Below are 20,860 nucleotides of genomic sequence, written 5' to 3'. Positions count from 1 at the left end.
ACCACCTCACACCTCACTCCCAGCTTCTGCTGGGACAAGCAGCAAGGAAATCTTTTAGTGCTCATTCCTAAGCTTTGAAATATTTAGATGCTTTTTGAAAAGTTCCTGTTTCAAGCTGCTATTTATTGGAAGCACCTGTCTGCCCAGGGTGGCAGGGAAAGCGATGTATTTAATGGATGTGCAGCTGTCACATGCTGGCCAAGCATTTTGAGAGCTCACAAAGCTGAGCAGCCAGTGAATCCTCCAATATCCCTCCTGCCCTGCTTACTGCCAGGCTGTATGTTACATGCCCTGCACCACCTAAACAGAACTCCGAGCCTGCCCTAGAACCTGTGCTCCCCTCCAGGCTCTCTGTTCAGCCCTGGGGTCCCCTGGCACCAGGCTCCCCTCAGCCCACTCACCAGCTCTACAGCTGACAAGGCTCCCACTGAGGGCACAGCACTGGTGGCCTGGGGGGGGGGCTGGAGCAACAAATGATACCATTTGCTGTCAGGGCTAAAAATAGTATCTGGAGAATGAATAAAGGAAAGTGTGGTTATTGCACTCATCTTCTCTCAATGTTCTCAACAATGCTCTTTTTCTGCCCTCAAAGCTTAAGATTTAGTTTGCAGGCTAGCACTAGAGAGAAAAGCTGGCCAAAACACTTCCTTTCTCATCAACTGCCACACAAAGAAAGGGACAAGACTTTTCTAAGCACTTTGTTACTGCAGCTTTTGCTGGAGTGGTTAACAGCACAAATTGAACCTCCAAGAGAAAAGGAGGTGGGGAGCAGAGGCAGAAAAACAAAGAAAATTATGCTGAGGGAAAGTGGTAAAGAAACCACTGATGACTGACCCTCCTTTAGGATGCCCATGTAGGATACACCCTGTGTAATGCATCTTATTGACTAGTAATGAGAAATAATGAAAGACCCAAACCAGGTATAAAATCTCTTCTAATTGACCTTGAAATTGTACACAACTATAAGCCTATGAAGTACGAGACTAAAGGCGTGTCAGTGAAGTCTATTGGTACTCTGAGTTGGCTTGCATAACTCAAAACTGGTTTAATTACTCAGGGGTAATTTACTGACTGACCCTCTGAAATTCATGTTGAACCACTTACAGTAATAATGTCAATCTACTTTTAAATATCTGAACAAGGCTCACTTGATCTCATCATACACACTATCTTCTGTACTTTGTCTTTTTTATAGATGGAGGCATATTAAGGAAAACAAACAAACCAACAACTCTGCAGCACACAGCCTAACTCCCCTCACTGTTGTGTCTTGGGCAGCCACAGATGAAGATCAAATAGGTGCCAGGGGCAGTACTCCCACTTGCCTGGCCCCTCCCCACCGACCGAGATCATTGCTTCTGTACAAGGATGACTACATCACTTACAGAAGCAGGCCCTGAATAGCCACACTTTTCAGCCTTGCAGTACAGGTAACAGAAACTAGATTGTGAATTGTGGCGGTCCCAGAGTTGCTTCCCGAGCCATTATGTCACCCGCTCTGTGGAGGCAGCAGCTTTCATCAGAGGAGCATGAAGCATGGCTGTGGCAGTCTTCCCCTCAGCCTTTGAGACACAGAGCCTTTGATTTCAAGAAAGTGAGATAAGGAAAGAGAGATCTTGCAAAATCACATGACTCCAGGCGCAGTTGCTTTAAAAGCAAATGGACATGAGAGAATCAAAACAAATCCAAGGCAGTTTACAATAGCTACCACCTTCTATGATCTTGCATAGTATTTATGCATTTTCAGACATTTACAACATGCCATTTTCACGAGACATTAAATGAATATGACATGCTAAAATTATTCCCTGCTCTTCTCTCGAGTAGAATCACTCCTCCTTCTAGATAGGACAGGGTTCCTCTATTTTAATGAGGCCAATGTCCTGCAAAACTAAATCGCAGGAGTATTTTACAAAATTCAGCTGCGACAAGAGTATAGGAGTTTTAGAAAAAGCAGGAAATCAGATCTTAAAAGGGTTTTGAAGCCCAGCTATGAGTGCAGTATTTTGTGTTACAACTGCTACTACAAAATAACAAATTATTGGAAATTTGGCATGTTAGAATACAGTTTTTGTTTGCAGTTTTTATCTCTAGTTGCCTAGATGATAACTCCAGCATCTACAAAAGACTACTCTTTAAAAGCATCTTGTGCTGGACCTCTCTACAGCTATTGGAAAAAATAAATCTTATAAATTTTCTGAGATGTTTATGACATTTCACAAGAGCTCTGACCAGGTGTGTTTCAGAAATCTTGAAAAAATTGTCACTGTGCACCTTCAGGGCAGCACTGGGCAGTAATCCTGATAGGATTCCCCAGTGTGTTGCAGTCACAAAGTGGCTATGAAGCTCCCTGTGGCTGTTCTGCAAATCTCTGAAGAGGAGATGGAAACAATTGACACATATGTGGTCAATCTAGTCCTGCCAAGTTATGGCAGATGCACTGTGCATATGAGCCTGTCTTCCTATCACTCCATCAGCTACACGTGGGTGCAAAGTTAATATGAGTGCCCCACATGTACAAACCAGGCAGGATTAACAAACTTGGAGAGCATTGCTCTGTATTCAAGAGAGATGGACTTTGTTCTAGAGCAATACTCCTAGCTCCAGGTTAAGTGGCCATAGAGAAGCTCATCTTTCTCCTTTCTTTACTGAGTGTTTAGGGAGATGGCCTTCACTAGGACAAATTTGTTCTCTCTGAAAAGCACAAACCTCAAAGTCATTAAGGCAATAGATGACAAACTTTCTGTTCCAAAGCAGTGTGTGCCATCTCACGCCAATGTCACATAAGTGTTTCAACAAAGCATTTAATAGGGAAAAATTGAAATATGCATCAAAATAAACTGGAAAAGACAACATGCACTATCATAACCAGACTATCACAACTGTTGTCACCTGCATTAAAGGCATTTAACCCAGGAAATCAACAACCTTGAGCACGTTTAAATCAATCAATTTTAAACTATATGCAAGGTTGCCTTGGAAAGGGGATCATGCTCCACAGAGTAAATGGACACTAAATTTCATGAGTTCCTGATAAATGACCTGAGGGAAATGGCTTCCAGCTCAGAGACCTGGCAATTAACTCTGCGTGCATGAACAAAACACATGAGGTTTCTCAACATCACTAACAACACCCTGCCCAGTAGATCAAGTCCAAATAGGAACATCAAAGCCTCAGAGAAATAAATAAGCAAGCCATTGTATGCAGAGAGGCTGCAGGGAAAGGGAGAAATAAAAATTCCAGCTAGCTCCTGCAGGTGACCTGCCAAAGCACTAAAACTCTTAACACAAGCACATGACAATGGAACACCTATTACCAGTGATTGCATCTCTTTTCAGCTCTCTCCCTCTTCCTGCTCAGTGGAAGTCATCAAATTGAAACACACATCAGAGTCTTTGACTGGAAATGCAGCTCTTAGTGGTTGTAGGCTTCATCCCATCAACTTATCAAGATCCATCTTAAAACAATTTTATCTCATTGTCCTTGCTACATTTTTTTCAAAGTCCTTCTAAAATATAATTTCTTTTACTTCTCCCCTTAAGTTCTTCCTTAAGAACTGTTTAAGTCATATTATTATTTCTGGTAGCATAGTCCTTTGGAGTAAGGATCACCTGTATCAGCCAAAGGGGCCAGCAGCTGCTCTCCAACAGAAAGCAGACATGCCAGCAGCTGCTTCAAAAATTGCTCTCTGCTGTGGGACAGAATGAGGACCCACACACCTAACCCATCACAGTTGATCTGACAAACAGACTATCACTGTCCCAGACCCTCCTAGAATGACATGCATAAACTGTGAGAGAGTACAAGATCCATCCATGATCCATGCATATATATTCCAAAAGGGTCACATTTCAGCACCTGCCAGTTAGACAACTCTAGAAAATAAAATGTTCCTGATTTTAGAAGTGATACAGACAGTACTTATCCAGTGGCTTTAAAATGGATGGTATTTAGATCACATACTATATGCTGTACAGTCAGAAATCATTATTTATTCTTTTAGAGGTTTAGCTGTCAGCTCCCAGTCTTACTGCCAGCCTCATGACCAGAGTAGCTCATCCCAGTGAGAGTGGAACACTAATATGCCCAACAGAAACCAGATGAAGTTAAATCTGTTTAATTATATCAGTAGGAAACAGTTAGGAACAACAAATTGCTTTATTCTGACAGAAGTCTGAACTCTGCACACTGATCTATCATTCCCCAAATCTATCACACACCAAATCTATCATTCCTCTAGATATCAGTATTCTACTAGATTAAAAAATTAGAAGGTGGGAGAGACATATACCCAGTGGAATTATTCCTGTAGTCTTAATATTTTGGGCTAGCACCACACTCAGTAGACACAGAAGTACTGTGAAGCTTGTCAGGCTTCATTTAAAATACAGTAGCTGTGACTTTACATAACAAATCATATAAGGAAAAGAAATCTAAACACAGCAAGCATCACAGCCCTCCTGGAAGGATATCTTTTGGCTCATAAGGAGAAAGGAAAGGTTGACTTCCTTCCCTTCCTGCTCCACAGAGGCCTCTCGTATCCTACCCAGTTCCCCTGCTAGTCATGGAGCACAGCATCACATTTCTTGACTGCAAGGTGGTAGCACTAGCTCAGCCAGTGGAGGGGCTCTGGGAGCTGGAGCATCACTGGTGAGGAGCACATATCCCAAGGGAAGCCACAGCCATGATCCTGCTTAGGTGCACATCAAGCCACTCCAGAAGTGCCTGCAGATCAGGGCTCCCAATGCTTTCCCACAAGATTTTACAGTGGGAAATTTTACAGAAATTACTAAGACTCTTGTTCTTTGTATTACTTCTGCCTTCTCCATCTAAACTCAGCATCCCCTCTTCTCCACCTGCACAGCAAAACCAGTGTTGATGTGTTGTTTTTTTTCTTGTCAGCACTGAAATAGTTAGCATTCACTTTTTCCTTAGCTTTCTGCGGCACTTTTTACAAAATGTTTTCTAAACCTTAATTATTTTTTCAAAAAGGAGTTCAGCATCCTTTGAGGTACCTAGGGCTAGTCTCTGCACTATCATTCACAGGAGGTTGCTCTACAGATTGCATTGTTTTCCTAAGTGGCTGCTGGAAGGGATGGATACAAATCTTTTTTTAAGAGACTTACAAAGGCCATAGAGACAGAAGTATTTAGCTCAGTGTCCTTTGGCTGCTCTTCTCCCAGATAATTTTAGAACTGGGGAAGTAAAAAAGGTGAAAAGCTAGCCTCAAAACTAGGAGTAGAACATCAGCCTGTCCTTTTTCCAAGTGTGGTGTCCTTTGATTGCTTTGTGAAACTCCTAGTAAATTACTAATGAAAAGGAGTCTGATGATCTCATCCTAAAGCACATCATAAAAGTAGCATAAGGTACAACTGAGTAGTATGTGGTAACTGTGTATTTCAGAGATGCTCAGTGCTGATGTAAGTATCACTCCAAGTTAGCTGTGAGAGCATCAACAGAGATGACCAATCTCACAGAGTGACACCTATATTACTGCTCATTACTACTTTGTGACCAGCACAAATTATGAAGATAAAAATGTATGCACCTCAGAGATGATTCTTATTGCATCTACCTTTGAAAGGGAAATGAACATTTTTAAAAGTAATACTTCCTGGAAAAAGAAACCCAAGAGCTTTCAATAATTTCAGTTTCATTAATTGTATCTCTGCAAAAGCAAGCAAGCATGAAATGCAAATGCAGATCTTTAAATAAAAATGTTATCTGCCTATTATAGAGAGAAAAATTTACACAGTTGCCCTTAACAAAATATTATTACAGCAAAGTATGTGTGATCCAAACATGTTAACTATAGACAGTTGGAAGAAAACAAAAGAGGAAGAATTGCTTAGCTTCTCATTCAGAAGAGATCACATCCATCCAAAAGCCATCTCCTCCGCGCTTCACCTAACACCCATTCCTCAATTTACCAATTAAATAGTGTCATAAAACATAGCAGAATAAAAATTGTTCCTCAAATGATTCTCTGAAAGTTAATACTCTCCACCTCCTCTCACCTCCATCTGAACCAGCAGAAAACAGACCCTACCAAAGCCTGACTTTCAGTCCCACAATGATTCAGAACTGAGCTTAGGCTTTGCACTTTTAAAGCCTGTGTTGTAAGTCACATAAATATATTAGCAGTGAAGAAGTAGGTGGGCCTAGTTAATGCAGAAGCTGACCAGAGAAACCTGCCTGCCTGATGCTCTCAGCTAGGCACAGGTGACCAGATGTGATCATCTGATGTTTGCTTGCATATCATGCCAGCCTGAGGTCAATTCTCCCTACTGCAGCCACTGGATAACAATGTACTGGCTTCAACCTCTTTCAGATTCATTTCTGTTGGGGTAATTCCTCCTCCATCACCAGGGCTTCTCCTCTTGCTTCCATCCCAAGAAACAGCTCTCATCAGCTCCCTTCCCTCACTTTCCAAACAGCTGCCCTATCTTTCCTTTTAAATGCTTTCTGCCCATTCTCCAAAGCACCACATCTGACTAAAACAGGAGTCTCCTCCCCACGTCAGAGCTGCACCCTTGACTGACCTTTGTGTCATGCAGCAAGCCCAGATATGCACATAAAGAAAGAGTTTATGGAAAAAGAAATGACAGTTAACCAGCAAGCAGAAAAGCAGTTGTGTTGCAATTTCTGTTGTAATGATTAGTGTTCAAAAATCACAGATGCCAGGGACCTGAATATTATACTTGGATTTAAATATAATGAAATTTTAAAAGTAAGACTTCTGGAGTGCTTCAGCTTCAATTGTCTAAGTCATTAGGGTGCACTTAGGTCTTCATCCTGTTATTGGAAAATAAACCCCAGAATTTACATTTCCATTATTTAAAAAACAGTAGCAAATTGAAATTTTTACATCACTGGCTGCAAGTGCTAGGATTTTAAATAAATCATCAAGCCAGTGATGAAATCTGGAGCATTCACAAGACTGACAATGTAGTCAAGATGATATGTATTCATTTCAGCTGTGGCTGTAAACACAGGCATGAGCTTGATTCACAGAGCCTGTGCTCCTCTAGAGAAGCCTTATTCTTCACTGCCCAGCAAGCTGTACCATCAATCACTCTGGACTCTCTCAAATCAGAGTTTCAAATTGCCATGGAAAAATATAATAAAACCTGCTTTGCACTCTCTAATGAGAGTTATGAAAGAAATGGAGAATCATATCCAATCTGCAGATTACACTTTTCCTATATTGTTAATAGCATGTTTCACTTCATAAAACTTCATTCAGTCCTAGAGGAAAGAGAGAAACAGCTCTATACAAGAAGGCCCACACTGCACTTCTTGTCCATAAATTCACTGAAGGGGCACGAGACACTTATTACTTCTGCAACACAGCAAGGAGGGGGAGTAATTCCAAGGAGCAGCTGCTTCCAGTTAGGGTTAGCTCAGCTGGAAAGGAGAGGTGCTTGTCAAAGTAATTAAAATGAGAAGAAGCCATCTATCTGAGACTTCAGCTTTTAAGCACTGGCCAACCCCCTTCCAAAATGTAATTATATAAAAAAAAAAAAAGACAAGTGAAAACAGGCTTAAGCATTGCTGAAAACATACCTCCAAGCTATTCTCAATAAATATTTTGGGAAGTTCACGAACAGAAGGATTATTGTGACTGTGGTGGTGTGAGTGGGAGGAATTTACCCTCCACAACTCAACCAACTGCATCAATGATGATAAAACAGCCCTTGAGGGCAGTGAGCTTACTGTACTAGCTCCATGTTGATGAACTTTTACAAGAAATTTTTTTTTATTTAAGTATATGTAGAGTAGGCTGGTAGCTCTAGTTCTCAGAAAAAAACCTGAATTTTCATTTGCAAGGATGTAATAATTAGGCAATTCTGTTTTACAAGGCCAAATACGCTGCTTCAGTACAATGTGTATCCTGTAGCAATATATGACTAACAAAAAGCAATAGAGACTTGGGTTTTTGAAAATTACTAATACACTCAATCCCACAAGTGCATCACATGTTCCTTTTGACTTCTGTGGGAAGATGTTATTTGTGAGAATACATTTAAACAAACAACTGTTGCTTGGCTAGATGAAGGTTAAAGGGACTGGAAAGGATGCAACAATTATCTGAAAGCATGAAGGGTGTGTAAACACCAAGGGGAAAGCCAGATTGCAGAAGAAAGCTCAAGAGGGTGTAACTCAGGGCAATGAGGTAAATATATGTGTTTTTAAGCCCTGAAATACCGGCTCATAAAACAATGACATTATTTGTGCATACAAACTGGTCATTCTGGTCCTTGTTGTGTGTCACTGAGGACAGAATATGTGAAAGGGAATTAAAAAGAATGAAAAAAAGTAGCTATATTACTGAGGGGAATATAAGAGAGAGCAGTAGTAACCCTATGTCTTAGGGACAAGCCAAGTGACCTTATGGATACTCTGCATATTTGCTGTCCCTACTGCTGAGGAAGCAGCAGCAGGGATGGGTGGTGAGCACACAAGGCTTTGGGCTAGATACAATCCATGACTTAATTTCACATGACTTGCAGCTCCATGAATTATTTTGGGTGGTTTTAATGGATGATTCTAAGGGGTATGCTATCTGAGCAATTGCCTACAAGTCTGAAAAGCCTATGTGGCCCTTAGGTTTCCCATGGTAACACACGAGGCATTTAAGGGAATACATAAGCACAGCCTAAGACGACAATTTTCATTACTCACCAAATTTCAGGGGTGTATATAGAAATCTAAAACTCCCAGAGATAAAAGTTATTATATTATTCTATATTATTATTTATTTATTATGTTTGTATATGTAAACTGGATGTGCAGACAGATCTAAGAAAATATTGCCTTTTGATTTGTCAAAAAGACAAATTCCTTACCTCTTAAAAGCATGCTTCAAACGTTGTGATACCTTTTAACTCCTAGCATTTTCCAAATACTAATAGATACGGCCTTCTTATAAATAGAAAGGAAATATAATTATCCTCTTAGATAGTTACTTAAATCAGTTTTCAGTGTACAAAACACAATTTAAACATATGCTTTCTATTGCCTGTACTTGCCTAGCTAGTGTTTATGTTTGTCTGCAAACAGAAAATTATTCAAATGACCCCCCAACATGCATAAAATTATCCTGATCTGGAAATAGAGTCCAGCAAGGGAGAAACAGGTTTTAAATATTTTAGCACCCACTTCCTTAAGTGTGTATGTACACAGGTAACAAAGGTTAAATAGCTGGACTGCTTTATATGGATGCATGAGAAAGGACTATAAAAGGCTTCAGGTATGACAGAAAATTCAGGGCAGTGTCAAAGGGCTAAACACTATTAGAGTACTTAGTGAGTCTGGTGCTTTCAAATAAGCTTAACCTGCTCATTTTCATCCAAGAATGCCCAGGCTTGGCTTCAAGACACAAGGATTTTGGCAGTAATAATGACTGCTGTCTCCATCTCTTGTTCTCACTTCTGTGCCATGGTAATTATAAATGAGGAAGAGAGTTCAAGAAGGCTAAGGGAGGGCAAGCAGGGGGCTGGAAAAACACACGAATGAATTATATAATGTTTCTTTTTCTACCATATTATCCTGTAAGAGTTTTAAACAGCCAAATGGATTTGACAAGAATTAATTTGTCAAATCAATCTAATTTCCTACTTTGGAGGATAATTGGTAGTGGATAAGAAGTAGCAGCAGCTGGAATACATATTGAATTTAATAAGGTTTCTACCTTATCCAACACAGCTGATACCATTATAAGGTGGTACACAACTGCTTGAAAGAAACACTTTCAGAGATTAGTTTTCAGTGGTTGGCACCAAAGGGAAGAAATATATTGAGTGAGGTTTTGCAGGGATCTCTTTTTCAATATTTTAATTAAGAGGTTGGCCAGTAGAATAGAGAATATGCTCATTAAATTTACAGATGATAGATAGAGTGCTTGAAAACAGCTCCTGAAAGTGCATCAAAAAAAAGTCATCTTACTACAGAAGGGCAAGAGAGTACCCAGTACAGCCAGTAGGATACCGAACTGCCTGCAAGATGTAGCAATCTGTGCACTGCTCACCAACCCCAAGCTGTCAGCTGGAGTTCTGGGTTGTGTTTCGACCCAGTGTGCCCTAGACGTCAGGACTGACATGGACTAACGAGAGAAAATGTAGAGGACAACCACATAAATGAGATGCTTCCAAGCAGAGATTGAAAGAATGAGGATGCTCTATCCAAGACAAAAGAAGATTGCCAGAGAATAGGATAATAATTTTCAAATATGTAAAACCTTTCCTTCACTAAGAAAAACAAACTTCTCTATCTATTGGGGATAGGGCAAGAATGAACAGGTTTAATTGCAGCTGGGGCAGTGTTCAGTTAAACACTAAAAAAAGCTTTCTAACTGCAAGGTTCATGAAAGTAATGGAATTGATTGCCTGGGGTCAGTGTGGTGCCTTCATCACTGTCTAGCCTGTTCTTGACAGCCTCCCAACATCCCATTATTTCAGTACAACGGATTCTGCTCTGGGGCTTGGAGCTGGCTACATAACCTCTTAAGATTTCTCTTTTTTTTTAATAAATACTTTTTGTATTTTAATTCTTTAAACCAGACTGTGAAGTCCTTTGCACAGCACCCAGCACTTACTCCAAAGGAGTCTGAATGACGCTCATGCCAAAAGGCCAAGATAGAACGCTGCAAGTTAGAATTAGAGTTTACAGGTATCAAGGATCCACAAAGGACATTGAAATGCTTTGCATGACAGTGCCACAGAAACAGCCATTGTCAACTGGAGAACTTTTTTACAGGCTATTTGTAAATACTAGCCTAATCCTCATTTTGCTCCTGAACTGAAGATCTATCCCAGAGTTTGCAACCACCTGGCCTGCTTTTAATATTAACATTTGCACAAGATGTTTGAGTGGCTGTGGCAGCATGTAACTGATATGACTAGGGATGGCAGTTGCCAGAGGGACAGGCTGCTGCACAAGGAAGCCAAGAATCTCAAACTCAATATGCTTCATAAGAGTAATTCTAAAAATTACAGCTGCTCGTGGGCAAGGGGTTTGTTTGTTCATTTATACTCCAACTGAAATGCATTAAATACTTGTTTGGATATTCCTATCCCTCTTGGTCATATCCAGTGCCAACCACTATTAATTACAGCTACCTTTCTGAAAGTGAAATTGTCACCTGCTTTCTCCAAAAGGCAATTTCTGGGGAAATGTGTATCTTTCAGGATTTAAATGCTGGAAGCACATTGAAAGTGTGGTTTTCTTGTGTACACCAGACCTGCCAGGGAGTGTACAACCTTCAAGTGAGGTTACACTTGAAACAGTTATTACGTGTTTTTTATATGAGACATACATATGTGCAAGAATTGAGCATGATGGTGGCATGTTAAGATTAGCAAAAATAATTGGGACATATTTTCTTCTCTGAGACCTTCTCACCCACCAGCCTTTTGGAAATAATATCTCCACCACTTCTGGAATGCCCAAACTGGACATTGGCAAAATCCGTCCTTTGGGAATCTCAAGTGGGAAGGAGGCATAGAGGGATGCGTGCATTCACACATCTCCAGAGGCAGCATTTCACAGACATCTTTGTGTTGTTTACACATACTCAATTATGCCTGTCATTATGAGATTTCACAGACAGTGCTGCTATTTCTATTAAAATACAAGCACACAATAGCATCTGTGGCTATACCTAATACAATGCATGGTAGCCAAGTCCACAGCAAATGACCAATCAACCAAAATGGCAAATTCAGCACCAAGGAGGTATGATGTCCCAAGAGGATTTACAGGCCAGTTAGTGAGTTACTGCTCTCACTCTTCATCCAGCAGTGAGTTAAACAAGCTGCTCCTGAAGAAAAAGCACTAAAACTCCAAGGCTCACACTTTCCAAGGCAGGATGCATGGAGAGTGTAAGGTTCTGTCAATTAGATACAACACTAAAATGGCATCCCATCTGCTCTACAAATGTCATAGAGCTCCATGGCACCTGTCTGGGGAAGAAAAAAACCCACCAAACACAAAAGAGCAAGAGTTTACCACAGATTTAAATACCCATGTGAAACAAAGGCCTCTTTGTCCTAGAGCTTTCTGTAGCAAAAGTACTTTGGAAAAGTTTGGATTCTTTTTTTCAGTAGTATTTTATATCAGAACATGAAAAAAAGAAACACTTTCCACACTTTAGCCATACCACAAAAGTCAGAGTCAGTTTTGTTATAACTTTGAAGGTGCAAAAACTATAGCTAAAGACTCCACTGACAGGAAAACACTCCCTCCCCTCAAATACAAATTTTGAAAGAAGAATTAAGTTGACAACTTACACTTTATGTATTTCATTTCCCTTCCAGAAGGGTCTAAACACATTTGTAGTGAATCTAAGCTTGCATATTGCAAAAGGTACAATGCCAATCAGAATTCACCCACTCATTTCTCTGGAAACAAGAGCAGTGCAAAGGAGCAGCAAGAAGTTTCCTTTCTCCTTCAATATCCAGGCAGGGTTCTCCCTGTTGCACTGAGCACACAGAAATCCCAGCACTCACTTCCTGCAGCCTCTCAGCATCAGCCATGCAGGCTTGCTTTAAAATGTCTGAAAACTAATGAAATTTGCACAAAACAGAAAATTAGTGTTGACATGGATACAAAGTTATTACCAAGGCTTGTGGAAAGAGCTTTTTTTCCCCACCTTGGTATTACTATCTTCTCTGGTAAAAACTGAACTCAATATAAAATCATCAGTGGTTGGACTTTATCATAGCTGAAAATTACCTTGGCAGCTGTAAAAGGGAGTTCCCTCTTTTCAAAGCAACTTTCCCAAACTGCTGCGATGCCAGCCACCCAGAAGTCAAGATATTATAATTCTTGCACTAATAACGAGTGACACCGTTACCAAAACTAGAGTTACCAAAATCAAAGGAATGTGTGAAGTAAAATGGGGCTTTTGTCTACATATAAGATTCTGAAAAGTCTAGAAATAAATAGTGCAGGAATAAACACAGAAGTCAGAAATTAGGAGTAGTGGGACCAGGTGTTGGAACCCTAGTTACTGAGAATTCTAGATTTTCTATGCGGACAGGCACTGACCCCCAAGAGAACACTGTAAATTTCTTGAGACAAATGTTTGCCCAAATGGATCTCCTATGTTGTTTGACTAAGATGTTTTGGTACCTCTTCTACTATTATTTAATATGCATTGAGTGTTTATTACAGAAGCATCACCTAAAGAACAAGATCTGTCATACTGTATGTAACATTGCTTTCAGATTAAAAGCATTTTCACTGTACATCTGAGTCAGAAATAGGGGGTGAAGATGCACAAAGTTAAAGTTATCTGCTATGAGAAACACAGCAAGTAAGTAATTGAGCCAAAAAGGAAATCAGGGTCTTCCAAAGTTGTGGTCCAGGGCACTGCCAATGGGACCACACTATCCGTACTCCTTGTGCTGTAAATAATCATGCACCAGTACAGGCTGCACATCACATGTTCCATGACTCTAGGAAAGCAAAGATATTTTAGGAAATGATCTATTTTGCGGTGCAACAGTTATACAATGAAACATAACAGAAATAAACCTGCTAAAAAAATTACAGCAACAACAGGAGAAAATAAAAGGAAAATGAGAAAATGAAAGGAGACACTCTTGTAAATGGGAAGGGTAAATGCTCCAAGTCCCAAATCATGTAAAGACACAGAAGCACTTGCTGGAAAGTAGTAATTCTGTACTATATAGTGCATGTAAAAATGCAGAGTTTCAGAAGAAACTGAAATATTGACTATTTTTGAAGTATTTTTTGCAGGGAAACTTGATTCATGAGAACTAAAAGTACTATAAGTCGGGAGAATTTTATCAGCACCATGATCATTGTGGAGGGTAGCAGAGCAACAGTTGTGTTTCAATTGTATTTTCCATGTAAAGCTATACTAATGATAATTATAGAAGAAGTGGATGTTACATCATAGGGACCCCATGGTCATCATTTACTAACACTGTACTGAAGATGAAGAATCATAGAGGATTTAACTACAACTGCACTAACCCAAGTTTACATGATACAGCAATATCTCTTCATTTTAAGCACTCACATCTTTCTGGATTTCATGTTCTTCCATAATGAAAACTATATGGCGATATGGTGAAAGGGGGGAATGAAAAATGAGACATTTAGAATAATCTAAATCCTGAAAGCCTTTCCAGGTCATGATCAGTGGAATAAAATGACTGCTTTTGAAACCTCTGCTGCTTAAATAGATAGCAGATGCTTCCTCTTGTTTACTAGCAGTAATGCAGGTAACAAACATTGTGAATTCACCACAAATTCCTAAACAGATTTTATCTGAACTGTGGTTTTCTGCTTGTGGTTCATGGACTTCTGAGACCTCACTAAGTACCTTAATGAAGTCCTTATAAAGTCATTAGGAAAATTTCTTAAGTTTTTAATAGTCTTAAATTCACCACACTGATTTCCATCTGTGCCTAAACATCTTCAGGAATACAGAAAAGTTGCAAATCATTTTTGCAGTTGAGAGTTTGAAACTAACTAGAAAATTTATGGTGTCAGATCGATGGTTAAACATGCAGGGAATGCCATTGAACACTAAGTACTAATGGTAGCCACAGCTAATCCATGGAAAGTGTTGCAAACAAAAAGTACATGGGATAATTGCTTATTCTGGGTCAGTGTAGTAATCAGTTCTCATGGCAAAGTCCAAGAAGTCAGGTGACTAAGTAGCACAGAGGCCCTCGAATGCACCATCACTGCACTAAACTGCACCATCTTTAAAGTAAGGAGGAAGGAGCAATCAAGTGGTGGAAGTGGTCACAATATTTTCAAGGAAATGACAAACACTTTTAAGATGTCACAAGATTTTTCTCCCAAGTTCTTTTAAAAAACCGTTTGGAAGTTTGTTTCCCTTGGTTAGGATCTTATTTTCTTCTCTTGATGTTGTTTGCTCTTCAATTTATCAGGAGCCCAGGCATTCCCTGCCTGTGTGGGAAGTGCTTCTGATCCTCTCCAGGTGCTCAGGCACCTCAGTGACCTCCTGCCATGAAGAGTTCTGGTCTCTTTCAGGAAGGACAGAAAGCTTCTCTTACTTCAAAATGTGGAACAGGAAATGCATAAAAACAAACCCATGTTTTCCTAGGAAAAATGGGACAAATTTGGACAACAATTGGGCTAAGCAAGAAGGCGCAGGGGCTGCCTCAGCATCACCTTAGACCCTACCAACTCAAGTAACACACCAGGCAGAGAGGGGCACACAGACATGATGGGGCTGCACACACAGGCTGTGCAGGGGACACTGCCAAGAACGCTTTGACTTCTTCGCTCATGGAATAATGGCTCCATGACAGATTCCCCACTATCCTGCTGTTATCCATCTCGTGAAGAAAGACAGAAGACAACAAAGTGAACTAAGTTCTTCCCTCTCAACTACAACAATGCAGACTAACAGTCAAAACGCAGGCAGATGATTGGAAAAAGGAAAAAAAAAAGAGCACTATGGAGAGGGAAAAAGAGATACTGGAGTTCACTGTAAGGTCACAAAAGGGACAACAACAAATAGCAAACACTGGCTATCATATTAAAAGCCTGTGTGCTAATAAAAGTCATGAAGAATAAACCAGGACAACTGGATGTCTTATTGCTAAAAAAAAGTAGGCTCTCTAACTGGCACTAGAGAAACTTTCTTGGAATTCACACAACTGAATTACTAATGTAGAAAGTGTACAGCTTGTTTGGGAATGATAGGCAGGGGAGAGGCCTGTGGTTGTATTTCAGAGGTAACAAACTCATCCCAAACTCAGAAAGAGCAGAAAGCCCAGTTAGTTTGAGGGCATTAAAAAGGGAGGAAAATAACAAAGGTTCTGATACTGTTCAACACCTACGTCAGGTGACTACATCAGGTATAAAGCTGAATAAAGATTCAGCCCATACCTGGGCTGAATAAAGATTTTTCCTGAATAGTACCACACAGAGCAGAACCTGCTGGTAAGCAGAGGACCTAACTGTCCAAAAGCTGCTGAAACACAAACACCACAGGCCACTGAGCACATCTTTGATATGTGAGAGGAAATGATCATGACAGATGTGGTTTGGGCATGGAACAGGTAGAGAAACTGAGTCCTCTCACTCCCAGAGAGGTCACCAGAGCAGTCTGGGTTGACACAGGCTCCCCCACACCAGCACCCTGGTCCACACTGCCTCTGCCCTCCAGCTGTCATTGCCATGGACAGCAAAATCCCCCTCCACACAGGTCTGGAGAGGTCAGTAGCACAGATCCAGACACAACAGTGCAGAGCACAGAGAAAAGGCAAGTAAATGTTTATCTCTATGGGCCAAAAGTAGGTTTCACATGGGCCCCACTGATCTTTCAGTCTGATGTAAATCTGCAGGAAAAAGTGTGAAAAGAAACACACATACTATTTTCTAAGCACATGAAGATTTTGAGGTCACTTGCCTTTGTGAGGAACTTTGTAAATTACTGTCAAATAAAGTTAACTCTTGTTCAACAATACACCTTACAAATAAGAAGGAAACAAATAAGATATATCTCCACTTTTACACTGTTCCCAATGCTGCTTCACATGGCACATTCATGAAGAGAAGGATCTACATGAAACTGTGCAGAACAGGGAAATCACATCAAAAAGTACTTGGCAGTAGTTCCTCATCAAACTGGAAAGATGCATCAAGACATTTGCACACTAGTCAATATTCTTACAGTGTACTTGTTTAGGAACTGTTCACATTTTGAGTTTTGTGACCAAGACATCCATTTTGAGGCCCTTCCGGGGCCTCAGTGACCATCCTCTCCAGATCATGGTGCTCAGCAGCAATCTGCAAGGAGTGCCTGAGCCTGCAGAGAACAGCAGAAAGCACTAAAAACCCTGAGTAAGAGAGGACCATGTCTGTTATGATGATGATGCAACCTGATTTCTGAGTTTTCAACTGCAGAAAGCTAGAAAGAGCTGCAGGAATAACAGAGAGCAGATTAGGTACACAGATGGATATGGAAATAAGAGAAATGGACTAAGACAAAGGGGGAGCAGTATGCAAAAAGGACATATTGTTGCAAAATACTTCACTTGGGAAGAAATAAGTTAGGAGGATGAGCAGGGGATGGGAGACAGCTGGCCCTGTGGCAGTTCTCACAAAAGCATCTGCAGGCTTCAGGCTGAGCAGGAGTCAACTTCTTTCCTGCTGTCATAGAAAAGCAACCATTAAAGATTTATTAACAGATGGCATGTAAAATAAATCTTTTGCTCTCCTCAGCATTGCAAGACCTCTATCATCTGGGCTATGAGACTCATTCCTAACACTGCACTTCAAAAAAATCTCAAGCAGTTATGAAGAGTCCAGAGGAGAGCACCTTAAATAACCTAGAGGCCTAGTTATTAGGTCCACAAAACATGTCCTTCTAAAAAACCAATTGCCTGGGAGTTACCACTAACTCAGTTGGAAGACCTTCAACCTGAGAATTTATGACAGTTGACATTTCCTTGCCCCTCTACATGAAGTTACATAGGCTCTTTTTTTATAGAAATGGAGAGGCAAGATTTTTAGACCTTTTGATTTTACAGTGCATGAAAACACAGTTTCAGCATTTTTCAAATACTGAAAAAAATCCACTGAGCATAAAAGGAAACAAAAAATATATTGGGGGAGAATTGTTTACAGGAGAATTCTCATTATTCAGGAAGCCTAACCTAAACTTGAGCAGCTGAGATCAAGAGTACTGCCTATTTACAACAGCCTATAAGAGGAAGAAAATTGAAAGCATTAAAGATGCTCTTCATATTTTATGAAGAACCATAGAATAAGATCCAGTTTGTTTAATTTTGTTATTATACCTTAAAATAGACAATCTTCACTTAAGAGATCCTCCCTCCATAGTCATACCTTCTTAGAAGATATTTGAAGTGGTGTACTTCAAACTCATTTAAACCAGATGTATAGCACCACTACAATATTTTACTTTTTTTTTTTACTTTGTCTACTTTCTCCTTTCAGAGGAATACACATTTAGATTCAGTCCTCTTCTTTTTTTATTTAAAATTCTTATGTAACAGAATATGTGAGATGATCAACTTGTGGAAATCCACTTATTTAGTTGGAACAGTGGTCTCTGAGGGAACTTTAAAAATAATTTAGTTCAGGCCTACACAAAATTTGAAGAATTAAGAATTTTAAGATCAATTTTATACCACCTATTATAAAGCATATACTATAAAGTACTATAAAGTGCACTTTATACTTTTAAAATTTTTAGAATTTATTTTGTTGAAGTATAGTCTGAATTTTTTGAAGTTTCCAAGTTACAACTGGCTTATATAAAAGGCAGTGCCATTAAAAGTGACAAGTCCTCATTTTAATGCCAGCAGAGAACCATACTACCATAAGCTTTCACACACACAAAATTTCTAAGTCATGTATAAGTTCCAACTGAAAACCAAACTGATTTGCTGATTTTAGTTCCCTAAAGGCCTTTGGTTTGACACCTAATTTAATTCCCAGAGACTGAGAAGTGAATATTCTGTTGTATTGTGCTCTGGGATCTTAAAGCTCAGCATGTTGCTAACATCAGTGCATCATTGGAAACATTGGATGCCCCCAGGCACGTTTTTTCACATCTTGACTGCATTTTCTAACTGAATTACCCCCACCCATTTGGCAGACAAAAGGCTCAGAGGTATGCTCTGATTCAAAGGCTTTACTTTGTAAGGGAAAGTCACTCTTAATTGAGATTTCATTTCTTGTGCCATCCCTGGGGAGCAGTAACAGCTTCAGCCACCCAATGAATCATTGAAGTTTTTTTTATGTTCTCCCATACGGATGTCCTGAACAGAAAATTAGATCTAAACCAAGTGAACACATAGGAGCAACATTCAGTCTCTCTTGCCTCTAAAACAATGTCAATGGGTGACTAATTAGAAGATGTAGCAAATGGAAAACAACCTGAATTCAAGCTAAATTCAAGAAGGAAGTTTTCACTAATATTTAAAGCAGAGAGAGAAAACAATACTCAGCATGACTAAATTTCTATCCACATCCTACTTCTCAAAATTTGTGTTTATCACTCTTTCCTTGCAATTTAAACATTCCTCACATTCATATTTATCCACAAGTTTCATTCTAAGGGATAAATCAAATGTATAAACCAACACCTAAGTCTTACCTGTAATGATAATTAACTGCCTAATTTAATTTCTTGCCTTTTGTCTAAGAGGACAGGAAGCAGCAGAAGTGTAATGCTTCTATTTCTCAGGTGAAACGAGTTTGAAAGTAATATTCAATGCCAGGAACTACTAAATTCAGCTCTAATTAACTATATGACAGATTTCTAAAAGGCATAAATGTAGTCTATAGTTTGAAGATACAATATAGAAATATATGAAGATGGAGTGCTCTCAGTGACTTACCATCTGACACTGATGAACAGCAACTGCCTTGGCAGGAATTATTAAGTTTATTCTTCTTTACAGCCTAGACTATTCTCCAAAGCGTCTGTGCCACTCACTTCTCCATCAACATCCAGACACAGAAAGGGCAAAAAACCCTATCAGCCATCAAAGCAGTACTTCATACTCCAGATGAAAAGCATCAGCAAGCCAAACAGTCCCATTCCTGAGGAAGAGCCATGTGTCCTGAAAATGCTGGGTAACCACTCCTTAAAATACAAAAAAGTAAATTGACAGGCACATACAAAGACTCACAGGAGCTGAGCCAAAGGCCTTGCTGACTCCCCAGCACTACACTTCAAACAAAGGCAGAGCCACCCAGCTGCAGTTATCTGGCTGCAGCCCCCCCCCCCCTTTGAAAACACCTTCTTCCTTTCCTGCTAGACATGTGTCACTTCCAGCACCACGTGCTGCTGCCACTAACACCGACGTGTCAGGTCTGGGCCTGGAACACACGGGCTCTCCAGCCTGAGAAGGGAGCAGCCAGCCCTGCTCCCCAGCAGCACTCCAGCATCACCCTGAGGGTACCCTTCACCCAGAGACTGCAGCCTTGGCCCAGCCCAGGCTGGTCCCTTCCCTGCTTCCTCTCCAGACTGGACCAACCCGAGTTCTGCCGCTTATGAAAATGGCTGATAAGGATTGTACTGCCAATTTGTTGTGGCCCTCTGAATCTTATCTAGGACTGAAAACAGCAGAAGCTTTGTAGCTGCACAAATGAAAGTGAGCTTGGAATGCAGAAAGCAAGTAAATGTGTTGAAAACTGTGTGACTTATTCCTATGTACACATACACAGAAAAATTTCTCTTAGGCATATGTACTACACACACACTCATGAAAGATTTAAAATGTTAGGCCTTTAGCAAGATCCGTGTATATAATTTTCTAAAATACCTTTTAGCTCTATTTGGAAGCAAATTAAAATACCATCATACTGTATAAAAGGCATACTACCAGTTCAAAAGGGGAAAAATGATTCTGAGATGGAGTGTCATATATAAAATCCCACCACACAACTGTAAGTCAGTGAGGCTCTCAGACTTCATCCTTTCACGTTAAAAATGTTTTGATGTCCTTTTTAGAAGAGCAAAAACAGCATTGCTGTTTTGAAGTACCAGAAGTAGAGAAAACCACTTTCTACCAATGATGATGACTCTGATGATTTTAAATAATTGCCCCACACCACATTACTTGCATAAGCTCACCCTTCCAACTCAGCAATTCCTGCATTTGCAAAGCAAAGCTGTGCTCTAGCAGCAGCTCTATCCAGCTGCTATACGTGACCTTTTCATCTGCAGCTATTAAATTGGGCAATTCTGGAGGGTCTGGTTCTGCTACACTCTACAAGGACAAAGAGGGCCTGACCTCAGTATTACAGGGACAAACAGCACAGGCTGAAACTGCACAACATCCCAGCCCCACCAACCATCCCTGCTGC

The 20,860-nt window shown here is 40.1% G+C and overlaps 1 protein-coding gene across 4 annotated transcripts in view; it reads right to left on the bottom strand.

The window, feature by feature from the left end:
• The window catches only part of LOC129118551 (SAM and SH3 domain-containing protein 1), a 535,571-nt gene that overhangs the window by 122,077 nt on the left and 392,634 nt on the right, over positions 1 to 20,860 (bottom strand). The gene's annotated exons all lie outside the window — the stretch shown is intronic.

This window comes from Agelaius phoeniceus, chromosome 3 (genome assembly GCF_051311805.1).
Source record: "Agelaius phoeniceus isolate bAgePho1 chromosome 3, bAgePho1.hap1, whole genome shotgun sequence".
Classification (NCBI taxonomy): Eukaryota; Metazoa; Chordata; class Aves; order Passeriformes; family Icteridae; genus Agelaius; species Agelaius phoeniceus.
This window is presented reverse-complemented; position numbering and strand designations above follow the sequence as displayed.